This window comes from Schistocerca nitens, unplaced genomic scaffold, assembly GCF_023898315.1.
Source record: "Schistocerca nitens isolate TAMUIC-IGC-003100 unplaced genomic scaffold, iqSchNite1.1 HiC_scaffold_385, whole genome shotgun sequence".
NCBI lineage: Eukaryota > Metazoa > Arthropoda > Insecta > Orthoptera > Acrididae > Schistocerca > Schistocerca nitens.
In genome coordinates this window covers 223,189-242,467 of record NW_026045919.1, presented here as the reverse complement: position 1 = coordinate 242,467, position 19,279 = coordinate 223,189, and the positions used below count along the sequence as shown (strand labels likewise).

Here is a 19,279-nt window from a genome sequence, read left to right as displayed (position 1 = left end):
TTTAACAGAGGACCATAATACGGAATTTTTAGCTCCTTTTACTGCAGACGAAATTTCAGCTTTTATTGCTTGTTCACCATCTCACAAATCTCCTGGTCCGGATGGCCTTCCTAAGGAGTTTTTTGTTCGCTTTTGGCCTATTATAGGGCCTGTTTTTACGGATATAGTAAATGAAATTTTGAATGGTGGCTCAATTCCAGCCGATTTCAAGAGAGGTACGGTTGTCCTGATACCGAAAGCTGCTGGTTTGAAGACAGCTAGTGACTTTCGTCCTTTAACCCTTTTAAATTTTGATTATAAGACGGCTGCTAGGGCTGTTAATGCACGTCTATCCCTCTTGCTTACACCTGTGATAACTCCTTGTCAAAGCTGCTTTCCGGGGCGCTCCATCTTGACGCCTCTGGCGGGGTATCGTGATATTGTGTCGATTGTCGCTGTCACCAATATTTCCTGTGCGCTTTTATTTGTTGATTTTAGTAAGGCTTTTGATCGTGTGTCCCATTCGTTTTTAGAGCTTCTGCTGCGCCGACTCGGTTTTAATGAAAAGGCGCTGCTGGTACTTAAGAATATGACGACTGGCATTTCTGCTAAGATTGACATTAATGGCCAGCTGACGAAGGTCATTGATATTAAACGTGGCGTCCCGCAAGGTAGCCCTTTATCCATGACCCTTTATGCTCTCTCCCTTCAACCACTCCTCACACGTCTCAACTCGACACTTCGTGGTCTTACGATCTCTGGGGTTACCCAGACAGCAACAGCTTATGCTGATGATTTGGTTGTTTTGCTTCGTTCCGCCGCAGAAGTGCCGCTGTTGAAAATGGAACTAGATAAATTTTCTGCAGCCTCAGGTTCTCGTATTAACCCCCGTAAAAGCAAACTCCTGAATTTGCGGGGCTTTGAACGTGTGGTTATTCCGTGGGTTATGGCTGTTGAACACCATACACATTTAGGTATCTATCTTGAACGGTGTCCTCTTCGTATGGCTGCAAAAAATTGGCAAGTGGCCATTTCCAAGCTTCAAGGTGTTTTATTCGAACACTCATGGCGTTCGATACCGCTACTGCAAAAAAAGCGTGTATTAGACACTTATGTTTTATGTAAAGTATATTACGTTGCTCAGTTGTTTCCGCTTCCCCGAATGCAGGGTGCAAAAATGGTCCAGCTTATTAACAGATATATTTGGCGGGGGCACATTTTTAAATTACGTTGTGATGTTTTTACGAAGCCGCGTCTTGAGGGCGGCTTGTCGTTCACCGATGTCCGTGTCAAGGCTGCTGCCCTTTATGTTAAGCGAACCCTCCATCTTTTATTTTCTGAGTCCCCGACTGTTACTTCGCGATTACTCCATGTCGTTCGTCCTGAGAGCTTGTCACCGCCTATTAACGTAGGGTCTCTAAATGCGAAGCTACGACATGTTCGGGACTTCTACATTGAGATTAGTTACCTGGATCTCCACTTACAACGTCGTCCTGTTTTTACTACGCGAACACTGCTTGCCAAATGGCACAGGTCGTTTTCTTCCAACCCGATTGTTTTGCAGTATCCCCGTTTTAATTGGCGTAACATATGGACGAATATTAGCTTACCCGTTCATTCAGCAACTGTTGCCTCCCTATGGTATAAGGTGGTTAATCAGCTGATTCCTACGAACGTACGACTTCATCGTATAGGTTTATGTGTCTCTCCGCTTTGTCAAACGTGTGGTTGTGTTGATACGCTCCCACACCGATTTACCTGCGCTGACCGTCTTCGCATGTGGTACTGGCTGCGCCGACAATTGGCGTTACTCACCAGGAGTTCGGAATCGGCATTTACAACTGATATCCTCTGCTGGCCGGACACGGTTTTTTATCCCCGGACAAAGAACAACACCATTATGTGGCTTCTTGGCCGTTACATTTTTGCAGTGGTTGATGGTGATGGTCTTTCCGATTTTATTTCGTTTATTGGTTACATGCTTCATGAGTACTGGACGCAAAAATCTTTCCCACATCTTAAGAGGGACTTTGCGAATATGCTTAGTATTGTTTTCGAAAAGCAGGGGATTGGTTAAGTTTCCACTTCTATTGATAATTACTGCGCCAGATGCATTAATGGCACCGGTATAGGGGCATACTGATCTCACTTCATGATACGGAAGACATTCTCGCTAGTTCTTAGTTCTTTTACCTTCCTGCCAAGCTTTTACCTGTTTGGATAGACGACGCATCATGACCCCCGTGTCCACATATAAGTATCATAAGACTCTGAACCAAGGACAATTACTACGTCTTGGTGCGACTGTGCTTCAGTGCAGGGAGGAGGAGACGTCATGGCCAGGCCTCGGGATTCGACCCCTGCCCAACACGCCTCCACCGAGCTGCAAGGAGACAAAAAAAAAGATAAAAAAAAAGTGGTTAAGGCGTTAAAAAAAAATGGATAAGGCAAAAAAAAAAATGGATAAGGCATCGGTCTCCTAAACCGGGGATTGTGGGTTCGAGTATAAAAATAAAAAAAAAAAAAAAAAAGTGGTTAAGGCGTCTGACTTGAAATCAGATTCCCTCTGGGAGCGTAGGTTCGAGTCCTGCCGACTGCGAAAATTTTCTCGCTCTCAGAAGAAGGACGTTCAGCTGCATCCTAGCGGTTGCGTCTCCACTAAACACGTGGATCGCCAGCAATGTGCAGGGTGCAGCGCTACAGTCGCGCCCAGAAGCCACAGCTCATCTCCTCGTCTCACAGCCGTCCACCAGGTGTCAGTGCAAGTGTCACCTCTCTGGGCAGTGCAGATGTGTCCATTTTAGCTTGCAGACGATGACGTGTAGCAATTTATGAGCTAGCGCAAGTCAAATGTTTTACCGTGTGTATCTGCTAGATGCTGCCTCTCACACGCTGGAGAGGCTCACTGCTTCTTGTGTCTCGTTCTTTGCACACGAGTTGCACGTGGCATCGATATAGCACAGGTTTTCTAGCGTCAGCGAAGTCAATATTACATGAATCGAGTCGAAGTGTTTGCTTGTTACGATGATGGAAGCAGAAGAAATGTGTGTGGTACTTCACTGCATCTGCTGCTCGCCTTTCAGCGTCCCTGTGTCTTATCAGATGAAGATGACTGTGAAATTGGCGACGGGGCAGAGGTCAACGAAGACGTGCAAAACAGAGACGTTCAACGTCAGCCGAAATAGCTCAGTTGGGAGAGCGTTAGACTGAAGATCTAAAGGTCCCTGGTTCGATCCCGGGTTTCGGCATGCATTCGTTTTGAAGCTGACGCCAATGGAATTGCTCTGAGTTTGTGATAATGTAACTACCGCCGAGAACAAAAATGACTCCCTCCTGTAGCTGTTCTGGTTGTCCAGTGCATGCCATAAGAGGAACACAGTAGGCAAATGCCTGGGAAGCAAGAAAATAAAAAAAAGTCCTACCTATTGCGTTCCCTTTTTTGTGTCAGGACGTGAAGAACGTCTCCAACGGAACCGTGAAATGAGCGAAAACGTGGGAAACATTGCATTCGAAATGCTTGTGAATTTTCCAGTTGCCCAGTGAGTGTCGACAGAACACGTAAATCCTCTGCTCCAACGTATGAGACGTAACGATTGCTGCAATTTGTTCTTGCGTCATGTGTCAGCATTCTTCGATAGTCTGTTACGAGCTTAGCACGATAAGTTTGTAGACAGCATCCAGGCGACGTTTTATTAGTTACAGCTCCATGCAGCGAGTGCACAACAGTAAAGGACATGAGTCAATGTGCAGTTGTGTATCGTGGAAGGTTTACAAACGTCTTGTGAGCCCGGATAGCTCAGTCGGTAGAGCATTAGGCTTTTAACCTAAGGGTCCAGGGTTCAAGTCCCTGTCCGGGCGGAAATTTTAATACTTTGGTAGTGATTCGTCTAGTAGAGGTGGAAACACTACGGAAAAGAATGCAACTACGCCGTTTCCTGACACCACAGTGCTTTAAACGGTAGCAGTTGCATGTGTCGGCAGAACTCGCGCTACCGGCAGTCGTGGCCGAGTGGTTAAGGCGTCTGACTCGAAATCAGATTCCCTCTGGGAGCGTAGGTTCGAGTCCTACCGGCTGCGTGCGATTTTGCGTAAAGAGCAGCAAATATTTTCACACACGTGAACGCGGATGCAAACCAATGACGCCACTCTCAACAAGACGAAAATTTAAGAATACTGAGTTTCGCAACGGCCGCTGCTTCCTGTGGCTACCGGTTCACCTCGCACTGACGCTGGGACTGCAGAAAGCCGTCGCAGGCCCACGAGTGCGCTCCCGTCATTTTCTCGCGCCGACGCCGAGTTTGTGAGTACACAGATGTGCTTGGAAGTGTTGGACAGAGCGAACATTCATTTCTTTTTAAGAATCGAAATTCAGTCATTCGAGTGCGGCAAAAGCAATGGTGCAGCGTTTCTTTTGTTAAGATCTCGCAGCTACTTGCAAGTATGTCCACCGCTTAAGACGACAGAAAAGCAGCGTCAGCGGTGCGTCAGTGGGAAGTCGGTGAAGTCGCCATTGGAGCCATAAGCCAGTAATTACGACATGTGAATCACTCGCACACCACGCAGCTGTACGGTAGCTCAGTCGGTAGAGCGTTAGGTTTTCAACCAAAGGGTGTTGGGTTGAAGCCCCTGTCTGGGCGAAAATTAATACACTTTCGTAACGGCTAATGTGCTGGCAATGGAAACACTAGAGAAAAGAGTGAGGCCACGCCGCTTTCTGCCATCGGATTGCTTCTAAAGATGTCACTTTCACTTGTCGGAAGTCGATATTGCCACAGGCAGTCGTGGCCGAGTGGTTAATGGCAGCTGATGGTCGCCGGCTTACCTTACAGAATCAAATAACCCATGAACTTACCTGCTACTATGAGACCTTATATGCTGTGGCTGATTCTGATCCGGTTGATAATGACGAGATTTTAACTGCTATCCCATCAGTTTTAACAGAGGACCATAATACGGAATTTTTAGCTCCTTTTACTGCAGACGAAATTTCAGCTTTTATTGCTTGTTCACCATCTCACAAATCTCCTGGTCCGGATGGCCTTCCTAAGGAGTTTTTTGTTCGCTTTTGGCCTATTATAGGGCCTGTTTTTACGGATATAGTAAATGAAATTTTGAATGGTGGCTCAATTCCAGCCGATTTCAAGAGAGGTACGGTTGTCCTGATACCGAAAGCTGCTGGTTTGAAGACAGCTAGTGACTTTCGTCCTTTAACCCTTTTAAATTTTGATTATAAGACGGCTGCTAGGGCTGTTAATGCACGTCTATCCCTCTTGCTTACACCTGTGATAACTCCTTGTCAAAGCTGCTTTCCGGGGCGCTCCATCTTGACGCCTCTGGCGGGGTATCGTGATATTGTGTCGATTGTCGCTGTCACCAATATTTCCTGTGCGCTTTTATTTGTTGATTTTAGTAAGGCTTTTGATCGTGTGTCCCATTCGTTTTTAGAGCTTCTGCTGCGCCGACTCGGTTTTAATGAAAAGGCGCTGCTGGTACTTAAGAATATGACGACTGGCATTTCTGCTAAGATTGACATTAATGGCCAGCTGACGAAGGTCATTGATATTAAACGTGGCGTCCCGCAAGGTAGCCCTTTATCCATGACCCTTTATGCTCTCTCCCTTCAACCACTCCTCACACGTCTCAACTCGACACTTCGTGGTCTTACGATCTCTGGGGTTACCCAGACAGCAACAGCTTATGCTGATGACTTGGTTGTTTTGCTTCGTTCCGCCGCAGAAGTGCCGCTGTTGAAAATGGAACTAGATAAATTTTCTGCAGCCTCAGGTTCTCGTATTAACCCCCGTAAAAGCAAACTCCTGAATTTGCGGGGCTTTGAACGTGTGGTTATTCCGTGGGTTATGGCTGTTGAACACCATACACATTTAGGTATCTATCTTGAACGGTGTCCTCTTCGTATGGCTGCAAAAAATTGGCAAGTGGCCATTTCCAAGCTTCAAGGTGTTTTATTCGAACACTCATGGCGTTCGATACCGCTACTGCAAAAAAAGCGTGTATTAGACACTTATGTTTTATGTAAAGTATATTACGTTGCTCAGTTGTTTCCGCTTCCCCGAATGCAGGGTGCAAAAATGGTCCAGCTTATTAACAGATATATTTGGCGGGGGCACATTTTTAAATTACGTTGTGATGTTTTTACGAAGCCGCGTCTTGAGGGCGGCTTGTCGTTCACCGATGTCCGTGTCAAGGCTGCTGCCCTTTATGTTAAGCGAACCCTCCATCTTTTATTTTCTGAGTCCCCGACTGTTACTTCGCGATTACTCCATGTCGTTCGTCCTGAGAGCTTGTCACCGCCTATTAACGTAGGGTCTCTAAATGCGAAGCTACGACATGTTCGGGACTTCTACATTGAGATTAGTTACCTGGATCTCCACTTACAACGTCGTCCTGTTTTTACTACGCGAACACTGCTTGCCAAATGGCACAGGTCGTTTTCTTCCAACCCGATTGTTTTGCAGTATCCCCGTTTTAATTGGCGTAACATATGGACGAATATTAGCTTACCCGTTCATTCAGCAACTGTTGCCTCCCTATGGTATAAGGTGGTTAATCAGCTGATTCCTACGAACGTACGACTTCATCGTATAGGTTTATGTGTCTCTCCGCTTTGTCAAACGTGTGGTTGTGTTGATACGCTCCCACACCGATTTACCTGCGCTGACCGTCTTCGCATGTGGTACTGGCTGCGCCGACAATTGGCGTTACTCACCAGGAGTTCGGAATCGGCATTTACAACTGATATCCTCTGCTGGCCGGACACGGTTTTTTATCCCCGGACAAAGAACAACACCATTATGTGGCTTCTTGGCCGTTACATTTTTGCAGTGGTTGATGGTGATGGTCTTTCCGATTTTATTTCGTTTATTGGTTACATGCTTCATGAGTACTGGACGCAAAAATCTTTCCCACATCTTAAGAGGGACTTTGCGAATATGCTTAGTATTGTTTTCGAAAAGCAGGGGATTGGTTAAGTTTCCACTTCTATTGATAATTACTGCGCCAGATGCATTAATGGCACCGGTATAGGGGCATACTGATCTCACTTCATGATACGGAAGACATTCTCGCTAGTTCTTAGTTCTTTTACCTTCCTGCCAAGCTTTTACCTGTTTGGATAGACGACGCATCATGACCCCCGTGTCCACATATAAGTATCATAAGACTCTGAACCAAGGACAATTACTACGTCTTGGTGCGACTGTGCTTCAGTGCAGGGAGGAGGAGACGTCATGGCCAGGCCTCGGGATTCGACCCCTGCCCAACACGCCTCCACCGAGCTGCAAGGAGACAAAAAAAAAGATAAAAAAAAAGTGGTTAAGGCGTTAAAAAAAAATGGATAAGGCAAAAAAAAAAATGGATAAGGCATCGGTCTCCTAAACCGGGGATTGTGGGTTCGAGTATAAAAATAAAAAAAAAAAAAAAAAAGTGGTTAAGGCGTCTGACTTGAAATCAGATTCCCTCTGGGAGCGTAGGTTCGAGTCCTGCCGACTGCGAAAATTTTCTCGCTCTCAGAAGAAGGACGTTCAGCTGCATCCTAGCGGTTGCGTCTCCACTAAACACGTGGATCGCCAGCAATGTGCAGGGTGCAGCGCTACAGTCGCGCCCAGAAGCCACAGCTCATCTCCTCGTCTCACAGCCGTCCACCAGGTGTCAGTGCAAGTGTCACCTCTCTGGGCAGTGCAGATGTGTCCATTTTAGCTTGCAGACGATGACGTGTAGCAATTTATGAGCTAGCGCAAGTCAAATGTTTTACCGTGTGTATCTGCTAGATGCTGCCTCTCACACGCTGGAGAGGCTCACTGCTTCTTGTGTCTCGTTCTTTGCACACGAGTTGCACGTGGCATCGATATAGCACAGGTTTTCTAGCGTCAGCGAAGTCAATATTACATGAATCGAGTCGAAGTGTTTGCTTGTTACGATGATGGAAGCAGAAGAAATGTGTGTGGTACTTCACTGCATCTGCTGCTCGCCTTTCAGCGTCCCTGTGTCTTATCAGATGAAGATGACTGTGAAATTGGCGACGGGGCAGAGGTCAACGAAGACGTGCAAAACAGAGACGTTCAACGTCAGCCGAAATAGCTCAGTTGGGAGAGCGTTAGACTGAAGATCTAAAGGTCCCTGGTTCGATCCCGGGTTTCGGCATGCATTCGTTTTGAAGCTGACGCCAATGGAATTGCTCTGAGTTTGTGATAATGTAACTACCGCCGAGAACAAAAATGACTCCCTCCTGTAGCTGTTCTGGTTGTCCAGTGCATGCCATAAGAGGAACACAGTAGGCAAATGCCTGGGAAGCAAGAAAATAAAAAAAAGTCCTACCTATTGCGTTCCCTTTTTTGTGTCAGGACGTGAAGAACGTCTCCAACGGAACCGTGAAATGAGCGAAAACGTGGGAAACATTGCATTCGAAATGCTTGTGAATTTTCCAGTTGCCCAGTGAGTGTCGACAGAACACGTAAATCCTCTGCTCCAACGTATGAGACGTAACGATTGCTGCAATTTGTTCTTGCGTCATGTGTCAGCATTCTTCGATAGTCTGTTACGAGCTTAGCACGATAAGTTTGTAGACAGCATCCAGGCGACGTTTTATTAGTTACAGCTCCATGCAGCGAGTGCACAACAGTAAAGGACATGAGTCAATGTGCAGTTGTGTATCGTGGAAGGTTTACAAACGTCTTGTGAGCCCGGATAGCTCAGTCGGTAGAGCATTAGGCTTTTAACCTAAGGGTCCAGGGTTCAAGTCCCTGTCCGGGCGGAAATTTTAATACTTTGGTAGTGATTCGTCTAGTAGAGGTGGAAACACTACGGAAAAGAATGCAACTACGCCGTTTCCTGACACCACAGTGCTTTAAACGGTAGCAGTTGCATGTGTCGGCAGAACTCGCGCTACCGGCAGTCGTGGCCGAGTGGTTAAGGCGTCTGACTCGAAATCAGATTCCCTCTGGGAGCGTAGGTTCGAGTCCTACCGGCTGCGTGCGATTTTGCGTAAAGAGCAGCAAATATTTTCACACACGTGAACGCGGATGCAAACCAATGACGCCACTCTCAACAAGACGAAAATTTAAGAATACTGAGTTTCGCAACGGCCGCTGCTTCCTGTGGCTACCGGTTCACCTCGCACTGACGCTGGGACTGCAGAAAGCCGTCGCAGGCCCACGAGTGCGCTCCCGTCATTTTCTCGCGCCGACGCCGAGTTTGTGAGTACACAGATGTGCTTGGAAGTGTTGGACAGAGCGAACATTCATTTCTTTTTAAGAATCGAAATTCAGTCATTCGAGTGCGGCAAAAGCAATGGTGCAGCGTTTCTTTTGTTAAGATCTCGCAGCTACTTGCAAGTATGTCCACCGCTTAAGACGACAGAAAAGCAGCGTCAGCGGTGCGTCAGTGGGAAGTCGGTGAAGTCGCCATTGGAGCCATAAGCCAGTAATTACGACATGTGAATCACTCGCACACCACGCAGCTGTACGGTAGCTCAGTCGGTAGAGCGTTAGGTTTTCAACCAAAGGGTGTTGGGTTGAAGCCCCTGTCTGGGCGAAAATTAATACACTTTCGTAACGGCTAATGTGCTGGCAATGGAAACACTAGAGAAAAGAGTGAGGCCACGCCGCTTTCTGCCATCGGATTGCTTCTAAAGATGTCACTTTCACTTGTCGGAAGTCGATATTGCCACAGGCAGTCGTGGCCGAGTGGTTAATGGCAGCTGATGGTCGCCGGCTTACCTTACAGAATCAAATAACCCATGAACTTACCTGCTACTATGAGACCTTATATGCTGTGGCTGATTCTGATCCGGTTGATAATGACGAGATTTTAACTGCTATCCCATCAGTTTTAACAGAGGACCATAATACGGAATTTTTAGCTCCTTTTACTGCAGACGAAATTTCAGCTTTTATTGCTTGTTCACCATCTCACAAATCTCCTGGTCCGGATGGCCTTCCTAAGGAGTTTTTTGTTCGCTTTTGGCCTATTATAGGGCCTGTTTTTACGGATATAGTAAATGAAATTTTGAATGGTGGCTCAATTCCAGCCGATTTCAAGAGAGGTACGGTTGTCCTGATACCGAAAGCTGCTGGTTTGAAGACAGCTAGTGACTTTCGTCCTTTAACCCTTTTAAATTTTGATTATAAGACGGCTGCTAGGGCTGTTAATGCACGTCTATCCCTCTTGCTTACACCTGTGATAACTCCTTGTCAAAGCTGCTTTCCGGGGCGCTCCATCTTGACGCCTCTGGCGGGGTATCGTGATATTGTGTCGATTGTCGCTGTCACCAATATTTCCTGTGCGCTTTTATTTGTTGATTTTAGTAAGGCTTTTGATCGTGTGTCCCATTCGTTTTTAGAGCTTCTGCTGCGCCGACTCGGTTTTAATGAAAAGGCGCTGCTGGTACTTAAGAATATGACGACTGGCATTTCTGCTAAGATTGACATTAATGGCCAGCTGACGAAGGTCATTGATATTAAACGTGGCGTCCCGCAAGGTAGCCCTTTATCCATGACCCTTTATGCTCTCTCCCTTCAACCACTCCTCACACGTCTCAACTCGACACTTCGTGGTCTTACGATCTCTGGGGTTACCCAGACAGCAACAGCTTATGCTGATGACTTGGTTGTTTTGCTTCGTTCCGCCGCAGAAGTGCCGCTGTTGAAAATGGAACTAGATAAATTTTCTGCAGCCTCAGGTTCTCGTATTAACCCCCGTAAAAGCAAACTCCTGAATTTGCGGGGCTTTGAACGTGTGGTTATTCCGTGGGTTATGGCTGTTGAACACCATACACATTTAGGTATCTATCTTGAACGGTGTCCTCTTCGTATGGCTGCAAAAAATTGGCAAGTGGCCATTTCCAAGCTTCAAGGTGTTTTATTCGAACACTCATGGCGTTCGATACCGCTACTGCAAAAAAAGCGTGTATTAGACACTTATGTTTTATGTAAAGTATATTACGTTGCTCAGTTGTTTCCGCTTCCCCGAATGCAGGGTGCAAAAATGGTCCAGCTTATTAACAGATATATTTGGCGGGGGCACATTTTTAAATTACGTTGTGATGTTTTTACGAAGCCGCGTCTTGAGGGCGGCTTGTCGTTCACCGATGTCCGTGTCAAGGCTGCTGCCCTTTATGTTAAGCGAACCCTCCATCTTTTATTTTCTGAGTCCCCGACTGTTACTTCGCGATTACTCCATGTCGTTCGTCCTGAGAGCTTGTCACCGCCTATTAACGTAGGGTCTCTAAATGCGAAGCTACGACATGTTCGGGACTTCTACATTGAGATTAGTTACCTGGATCTCCACTTACAACGTCGTCCTGTTTTTACTACGCGAACACTGCTTGCCAAATGGCACAGGTCGTTTTCTTCCAACCCGATTGTTTTGCAGTATCCCCGTTTTAATTGGCGTAACATATGGACGAATATTAGCTTACCCGTTCATTCAGCAACTGTTGCCTCCCTATGGTATAAGGTGGTTAATCAGCTGATTCCTACGAACGTACGACTTCATCGTATAGGTTTATGTGTCTCTCCGCTTTGTCAAACGTGTGGTTGTGTTGATACGCTCCCACACCGATTTACCTGCGCTGACCGTCTTCGCATGTGGTACTGGCTGCGCCGACAATTGGCGTTACTCACCAGGAGTTCGGAATCGGCATTTACAACTGATATCCTCTGCTGGCCGGACACGGTTTTTTATCCCCGGACAAAGAACAACACCATTATGTGGCTTCTTGGCCGTTACATTTTTGCAGTGGTTGATGGTAATGGTCTTTCCGATTTTATTTCGTTTATTGGTTACATGCTTCATGAGTACTGGACGCAAAAATCTTTCCCACATCTTAAGAGGGACTTTGCGAATATGCTTAGTATTGTTTTCGAAAAGCAGGGGATTGGTTAAGTTTCCACTTCTATTGATAATTACTGCGCCAGATGCATTAATGGCACCGGTATAGGGGCATACTGATCTCACTTCATGATACGGAAGACATTCTCGCTAGTTCTTAGTTCTTTTACCTTCCTGCCAAGCTTTTACCTGTTTGGATAGACGACGCATCATGACCCCCGTGTCCACATATAAGTATCATAAGACTCTGAACCAAGGACAATTACTACGTCTTGGTGCGACTGTGCTTCAGTGCAGGGAGGAGGAGACGTCATGGCCAGGCCTCGGGATTCGACCCCTGCCCAACACGCCTCCACTGAGCTGCAAGGAGACAAAAAAAAAGATAAAAAAAAAGTGGTTAAGGCGTTAAAAAAAAATGGATAAGGCAAAAAAAAAAATGGATAAGGCATCGGTCTCCTAAACCGGGGATTGTGGGTTCGAGTATAAAAAAAAAAAAAAAAAAAAAAAAAGTGGTTAAGGCGTCTGACTTGAAATCAGATTCCCTCTGGGAGCGTAGGTTCGAGTCCTGCCGACTGCGAAAATTTTCTCGCTCTCAGAAGAAGGACGTTCAGCTGCATCCTAGCGGTTGCGTCTCCACTAAACACGTGGATCGCCAGCAATGTGCAGGGTGCAGCGCTACAGTCGCGCCCAGAAGCCACAGCTCATCTCCTCGTCTCACAGCCGTCCACCAGGTGTCAGTGCAAGTGTCACCTCTCTGGGCAGTGCAGATGTGTCCATTTTAGCTTGCAGACGATGACGTGTAGCAATTTATGAGCTAGCGCAAGTCAAATGTTTTACCGTGTGTATCTGCTAGATGCTGCCTCTCACACGCTGGAGAGGCTCACTGCTTCTTGTGTCTCGTTCTTTGCACACGAGTTGCACGTGGCATCGATATAGCACAGGTTTTCTAGCGTCAGCGAAGTCAATATTACATGAATCGAGTCGAAGTGTTTGCTTGTTACGATGATGGAAGCAGAAGAAATGTGTGTGGTACTTCACTGCATCTGCTGCTCGCCTTTCAGCGTCCCTGTGTCTTATCAGATGAAGATGACTGTGAAATTGGCGACGGGGCAGAGGTCAACGAAGACGTGCAAAACAGAGACGTTCAACGTCAGCCGAAATAGCTCAGTTGGGAGAGCGTTAGACTGAAGATCTAAAGGTCCCTGGTTTGATCCCGGGTTTCGGCATGCATTCGTTTTGAAGCTGACGCCAATGGAATTGCTCTGAGTTTGTGATAATGTAACTACCGCCGAGAACAAAAATGACTCCCTCCTGTAGCTGTTCTGGTTGTCCAGTGCATGCCATAAGAGGAACACAGTAGGCAAATGCCTGGGAAGCAAGAAAATAAAAAAAAAGTCCTACCTATTGCGTTCCCTTTTTTGTGTCAGGACGTGAAGAACGTCTCCAACGGAACCGTGAAATGAGCGAAAACGTGGGAAACATTGCATTCGAAATGCTTGTGAATTTTCCAGTTGCCCAGTGAGTGTCGACAGAACACGTAAATCCTCTGCTCCAACGTATGAGACGTAACGATTGCTGCAATTTGTTCTTGCGTCATGTGTCAGCATTCTTCGATAGTCTGTTACGAGCTTAGCACGATAAGTTTGTAGACAGCATCCAGGCGACGTTTTATTAGTTACAGCTCCATGCAGCGAGTGCACAACAGTAAAGGACATGAGTCAATGTGCAGTTGTGTATCGTGGAAGGTTTACAAACGTCTTGTGAGCCCGGATAGCTCAGTCGGTAGAGCATTAGGCTTTTAACCTAAGGGTCCAGGGTTCAAGTCCCTGTCCGGGCGGAAATTTTAATACTTTGGTAGTGATTCGTCTAGTAGAGGTGGAAACACTACGGAAAAGAATGCAACTACGCCGTTTCCTGACACCACAGTGCTTTAAACGGTAGCAGTTGCATGTGTCGGCAGAACTCGCGCTACCGGCAGTCGTGGCCGAGTGGTTAAGGCGTCTGACTCGAAATCAGATTCCCTCTGGGAGCGTAGGTTCGAGTCCTACCGGCTGCGTGCGATTTTGCGTAAAGAGCAGCAAATATTTTCACACACGTGAACGCGGATGCAAACCAATGACGCCACTCTCAACAAGACGAAAATTTAAGAATACTGAGTTTCGCAACGGCCGCTGCTTCCTGTGGCTACCGGTTCACCTCGCACTGACGCTGGGACTGCAGAAAGCCGTCGCAGGCCCACGAGTGCGCTCCCGTCATTTTCTCGCGCCGACGCCGAGTTTGTGAGTACACAGATGTGCTTGGAAGTGTTGGACAGAGCGAACATTCATTTCTTTTTAAGAATCGAAATTCAGTCATTCGAGTGCGGCAAAAGCAATGGTGCAGCGTTTCTTTTGTTAAGATCTCGCAGCTACTTGCAAGTATGTCCACCGCTTAAGACGACAGAAAAGCAGCGTCAGCGGTGCGTCAGTGGGAAGTCGGTGAAGTCGCCATTGGAGCCATAAGCCAGTAATTACGACATGTGAATCACTCGCACACCACGCAGCTGTACGGTAGCTCAGTCGGTAGAGCGTTAGGTTTTCAACCAAAGGGTGTTGGGTTGAAGCCCCTGTCTGGGCGAAAATTAATACACTTTCGTAACGGCTAATGTGCTGGCAATGGAAACACTAGAGAAAAGAGTGAGGCCACGCCGCTTTCTGCCATCGGATTGCTTCTAAAGATGTCACTTTCACTTGTCGGAAGTCGATATTGCCACAGGCAGTCGTGGCCGAGTGGTTAATGGCAGCTGATGGTCGCCGGCTTACCTTACAGAATCAAATAACCCATGAACTTACCTGCTACTATGAGACCTTATATGCTGTGGCTGATTCTGATCCGGTTGATAATGACGAGATTTTAACTGCTATCCCATCAGTTTTAACAGAGGACCATAATACGGAATTTTTAGCTCCTTTTACTGCAGACGAAATTTCAGCTTTTATTGCTTGTTCACCATCTCACAAATCTCCTGGTCCGGATGGCCTTCCTAAGGAGTTTTTTGTTCGCTTTTGGCCTATTATAGGGCCTGTTTTTACGGATATAGTAAATGAAATTTTGAATGGTGGCTCAATTCCAGCCGATTTCAAGAGAGGTACGGTTGTCCTGATACCGAAAGCTGCTGGTTTGAAGACAGCTAGTGACTTTCGTCCTTTAACCCTTTTAAATTTTGATTATAAGACGGCTGCTAGGGCTGTTAATGCACGTCTATCCCTCTTGCTTACACCTGTGATAACTCCTTGTCAAAGCTGCTTTCCGGGGCGCTCCATCTTGACGCCTCTGGCGGGGTATCGTGATATTGTGTCGATTGTCGCTGTCACCAATATTTCCTGTGCGCTTTTATTTGTTGATTTTAGTAAGGCTTTTGATCGTGTGTCCCATTCGTTTTTAGAGCTTCTGCTGCGCCGACTCGGTTTTAATGAAAAGGCGCTGCTGGTACTTAAGAATATGACGACTGGCATTTCTGCTAAGATTGACATTAATGGCCAGCTGACGAAGGTCATTGATATTAAACGTGGCGTCCCGCAAGGTAGCCCTTTATCCATGACCCTTTATGCTCTCTCCCTTCAACCACTCCTCACACGTCTCAACTCGACACTTCGTGGTCTTACGATCTCTGGGGTTACCCAGACAGCAACAGCTTATGCTGATGATTTGGTTGTTTTGCTTCGTTCCGCCGCAGAAGTGCCGCTGTTGAAAATGGAACTAGATAAATTTTCTGCAGCCTCAGGTTCTCGTATTAACCCCCGTAAAAGCAAACTCCTGAATTTGCGGGGCTTTGAACGTGTGGTTATTCCGTGGGTTATGGCTGTTGAACACCATACACATTTAGGTATCTATCTTGAACGGTGTCCTCTTCGTATGGCTGCAAAAAATTGGCAAGTGGCCATTTCCAAGCTTCAAGGTGTTTTATTCGAACACTCATGGCGTTCGATACCGCTACTGCAAAAAAAGCGTGTATTAGACACTTATGTTTTATGTAAAGTATATTACGTTGCTCAGTTGTTTCCGCTTCCCCGAATGCAGGGTGCAAAAATGGTCCAGCTTATTAACAGATATATTTGGCGGGGGCACATTTTTAAATTACGTTGTGATGTTTTTACGAAGCCGCGTCTTGAGGGCGGCTTGTCGTTCACCGATGTCCGTGTCAAGGCTGCTGCCCTTTATGTTAAGCGAACCCTCCATCTTTTATTTTCTGAGTCCCCGACTGTTACTTCGCGATTACTCCATGTCGTTCGTCCTGAGAGCTTGTCACCGCCTATTAACGTAGGGTCTCTAAATGCGAAGCTACGACATGTTCGGGACTTCTACATTGAGATTAGTTACCTGGATCTCCACTTACAACGTCGTCCTGTTTTTACTACGCGAACACTGCTTGCCAAATGGCACAGGTCGTTTTCTTCCAACCCGATTGTTTTGCAGTATCCCCGTTTTAATTGGCGTAACATATGGACGAATATTAGCTTACCCGTTCATTCAGCAACTGTTGCCTATGGTATAAGGTGGTTAATCAGCTGATTCCTACGAACGTACGACTTCATCGTATAGGTTTATGTGTCTCTCCGCTTTGTCAAACGTGTGGTTGTGTTGATACGCTCCCACACCGATTTACCTGCGCTGACCGTCTTCGCATGTGGTACTGGCTGCGCCGACAATTGGCGTTACTCACCAGGAGTTCGGAATCGGCATTTACAACTGATATCCTCTGCTGGCCGGACACGGTTTTTTATCCCCGGACAAAGAACAACACCATTATGTGGCTTCTTGGCCGTTACATTTTTGCAGTGGTTGATGGTGATGGTCTTTCCGATTTTATTTCGTTTATTGGTTACATGCTTCATGAGTACTGGACGCAAAAATCTTTCCCACATCTTAAGAGGGACTTTGCGAATATGCTTAGTATTGTTTTCGAAAAGCAGGGGATTGGTTAAGTTTCCACTTCTATTGATAATTACTGCGCCAGATGCATTAATGGCACCGGTATAGGGGCATACTGATCTCACTTCATGATACGGAAGACATTCTCGCTAGTTCTTAGTTCTTTTACCTTCCTGCCAAGCTTTTACCTGTTTGGATAGACGACGCATCATGACCCCCGTGTCCACATATAAGTATCATAAGACTCTGAACCAAGGACAATTACTACGTCTTGGTGCGACTGTGCTTCAGTGCAGGGAGGAGGAGACGTCATGGCCAGGCCTCGGGATTCGACCCCTGCCCAACACGCCTCCACCGAGCTGCAAGGAGACAAAAAAAAAGATAAAAAAAAAGTGGTTAAGGCGTTAAAAAAAAATGGATAAGGCAAAAAAAAAATGGATAAGGCATCGGTCTCCTAAACCGGGGATTGTGGGTTCGAGTATAAAAAAAAAAAAAAAAAAAAAAAAAGTGGTTAAGGCGTCTGACTTGAAATCAGATTCCCTCTGGGAGCGTAGGTTCGAGTCCTGCCGACTGCGAAAATTTTCTCGCTCTCAGAAGAAGGACGTTCAGCTGCATCCTAGCGGTTGCGTCTCCACTAAACACGTGGATCGCCAGCAATGTGCAGGGTGCAGCGCTACAGTCGCGCCCAGAAGCCACAGCTCATCTCCTCGTCTCACAGCCGTCCACCAGGTGTCAGTGCAAGTGTCACCTCTCTGGGCAGTGCAGATGTGTCCATTTTAGCTTGCAGACGATGACGTGTAGCAATTTATGAGCTAGCGCAAGTCAAATGTTTTACCGTGTGTATCTGCTAGATGCTGCCTCTCACACGCTGGAGAGGCTCACTGCTTCTTGTGTCTCGTTCTTTGCACACGAGTTGCACGTGGCATCGATATAGCACAGGTTTTCTAGCGTCAGCGAAGTCAATATTACATGAATCGAGTCGAAGTGTTTGCTTGTTACGATGATGGAAGCAGAAGAAATGTGTGTGGTACTTCACTGCATCTGCTGCTCGCCTTTCAGCGTCCCTGTGTCTTATCAGATGAAGATGACTGTGAAATTGGCGACGGGGCAGAGGTCAACGAAGACGTGCAAAACAGAGACGTTCAACGTCAGCCGAAATAGCTCAGTTGGGAGAGCGTTAGACTGAAGATCTAAAGGTCCCTGGTTCGATCCCGGGTTTCGGCATGCATTCGTTTTGAAGCTGACGCCAATGGAATTGCTCTGAGTTTGTGATAATGTAACTACCGCCGAGAACAAAAATGACTCCCTCCTGTAGCTGTTCTGGTTGTCCAGTGCATGCCATAAGAGGAACACAGTAGGCAAATGCCTGGGAAGCAAGAAAATAAAAAAAAAGTCCTACCTATTGCGTTCCCTTTTTTGTGTCAGGACGTGAAGAACGTCTCCAACGGAACCGTGAAATGAGCGAAAACGTGGGAAACATTGCATTCGAAATGCTTGTGAATTTTCCAGTTGCCCAGTGAGTGTCGACAGAACACGTAAATCCTCTGCTCCAACGTATGAGACGTAACGATTGCTGCAATTTGTTCTTGCGTCATGTGTCAGCATTCTTCGATAGTCTGTTACGAGCTTAGCACGATAAGTTTGTAGACAGCATCCAGGCGACGTTTTATTAGTTACAGCTCCATGCAGCGAGTGCACAACAGTAAAGGACATGAGTCAATGTGCAGTTGTGTATCGTGGAAGGTTTACAAACGTCTTGTGAGCCCGGATAGCTCAGTCGGTAGAGCATTAGGCTTTTAACCTAAGGGTCCAGGGTTCAAGTCCCTGTCCGGGCGGAAATTTTAATACTTTGGTAGTGATTCGTCTAGTAGAGGTGGAAACACTACGGAAAAGAATGCAACTACGCCGTTTCCTGACACCACAGTGCTTTAAACGGTAGCAGTTGCATGTGTCGGCAGAACTCGCGCTACCGGCAGTCGTGGCCGAGTGGTTAAGGCGTCTGACTCGAAATCAGATTCCCTCTGGGAGCGTAGGTTCGAGTCCTACCGGCTGCGTGCGATTTTGCGTAAAGAGCAGCAAATATTTTCACACACGTGAACGCGGATGCAAACCAATGACGCCACTCTCAACAAGACGAAAATTTAAGAATACTGAGTTTCGCAACGGCCGCTGCTTCCTGTGGCTACCGGTTCACCTCGCACTGACGCTGGGACTGCAGAAAGCCGTCGCAGGCCCACGAGTGCGCTCCCGTCATTTTCTCGCGCCGACGCCGAGTTTGTGAGTACACAGATGTGCTTGGAAGTGTTGGACAGAGCGAACATTCATTTCTTTTTAAGAATCGAAATTCAGTCATTCGAGTGCGGCAAAAGCAATGGTGCAGCGTTTCTTTTGTTAAGATCTCGCAGCTACTTGCAAGTATGTCCACCGCTTAAGACGACAGAAAAGCAGCGTCAGCGGTGCGTCAGTGGGAAGTCGGTGAAGTCGCCATTGGAGCCATAAGCCAGTAATTACGACATGTGAATCACTCGCACACCACGCAGCT

The 19,279-nt window shown here is 46.8% G+C and overlaps 12 non-coding genes across 12 annotated transcripts; all 12 read left to right on the top strand.

The window, feature by feature from the left end:
* The first annotated feature begins 3,154 nt into the window (after positions 1 to 3,154).
* Positions 3,155 to 3,227, top strand: Trnaf-gaa (transfer RNA phenylalanine (anticodon GAA)). Its single transcript has one exon. It is a non-coding gene; the product is annotated as a tRNA-Phe (tRNA).
* A 537-nt stretch (positions 3,228 to 3,764) lies between these two features.
* Trnak-uuu (transfer RNA lysine (anticodon UUU)) lies at positions 3,765 to 3,837 on the top strand. The gene has a single exon. It is a non-coding gene; the product is annotated as a tRNA-Lys (tRNA).
* A 137-nt stretch (positions 3,838 to 3,974) lies between these two features.
* Positions 3,975 to 4,056, top strand: Trnas-cga (transfer RNA serine (anticodon CGA)). The gene has a single exon. It is a non-coding gene; the product is annotated as a tRNA-Ser (tRNA).
* Positions 4,057 to 8,066: 4,010 nt separating this feature from the next.
* On the top strand, positions 8,067 to 8,139 carry Trnaf-gaa (transfer RNA phenylalanine (anticodon GAA)). Its single transcript has one exon. It is a non-coding gene; the product is annotated as a tRNA-Phe (tRNA).
* Positions 8,140 to 8,676: 537 nt separating this feature from the next.
* Positions 8,677 to 8,749, top strand: Trnak-uuu (transfer RNA lysine (anticodon UUU)). Its single transcript has one exon. It is a non-coding gene; the product is annotated as a tRNA-Lys (tRNA).
* A 137-nt stretch (positions 8,750 to 8,886) lies between these two features.
* On the top strand, positions 8,887 to 8,968 carry Trnas-cga (transfer RNA serine (anticodon CGA)). The gene has a single exon. It is a non-coding gene; the product is annotated as a tRNA-Ser (tRNA).
* Positions 8,969 to 12,979: 4,011 nt separating this feature from the next.
* On the top strand, positions 12,980 to 13,052 carry Trnaf-gaa (transfer RNA phenylalanine (anticodon GAA)). The gene has a single exon. It is a non-coding gene; the product is annotated as a tRNA-Phe (tRNA).
* Positions 13,053 to 13,590: 538 nt separating this feature from the next.
* On the top strand, positions 13,591 to 13,663 carry Trnak-uuu (transfer RNA lysine (anticodon UUU)). The gene has a single exon. It is a non-coding gene; the product is annotated as a tRNA-Lys (tRNA).
* Positions 13,664 to 13,800: 137 nt separating this feature from the next.
* On the top strand, positions 13,801 to 13,882 carry Trnas-cga (transfer RNA serine (anticodon CGA)). Its single transcript has one exon. It is a non-coding gene; the product is annotated as a tRNA-Ser (tRNA).
* Positions 13,883 to 17,888: 4,006 nt separating this feature from the next.
* On the top strand, positions 17,889 to 17,961 carry Trnaf-gaa (transfer RNA phenylalanine (anticodon GAA)). Its single transcript has one exon. It is a non-coding gene; the product is annotated as a tRNA-Phe (tRNA).
* Positions 17,962 to 18,499: 538 nt separating this feature from the next.
* On the top strand, positions 18,500 to 18,572 carry Trnak-uuu (transfer RNA lysine (anticodon UUU)). The gene has a single exon. It is a non-coding gene; the product is annotated as a tRNA-Lys (tRNA).
* A 137-nt stretch (positions 18,573 to 18,709) lies between these two features.
* On the top strand, positions 18,710 to 18,791 carry Trnas-cga (transfer RNA serine (anticodon CGA)). Its single transcript has one exon. It is a non-coding gene; the product is annotated as a tRNA-Ser (tRNA).
* The last annotated feature ends 488 nt before the right edge of the window (positions 18,792 to 19,279 follow it).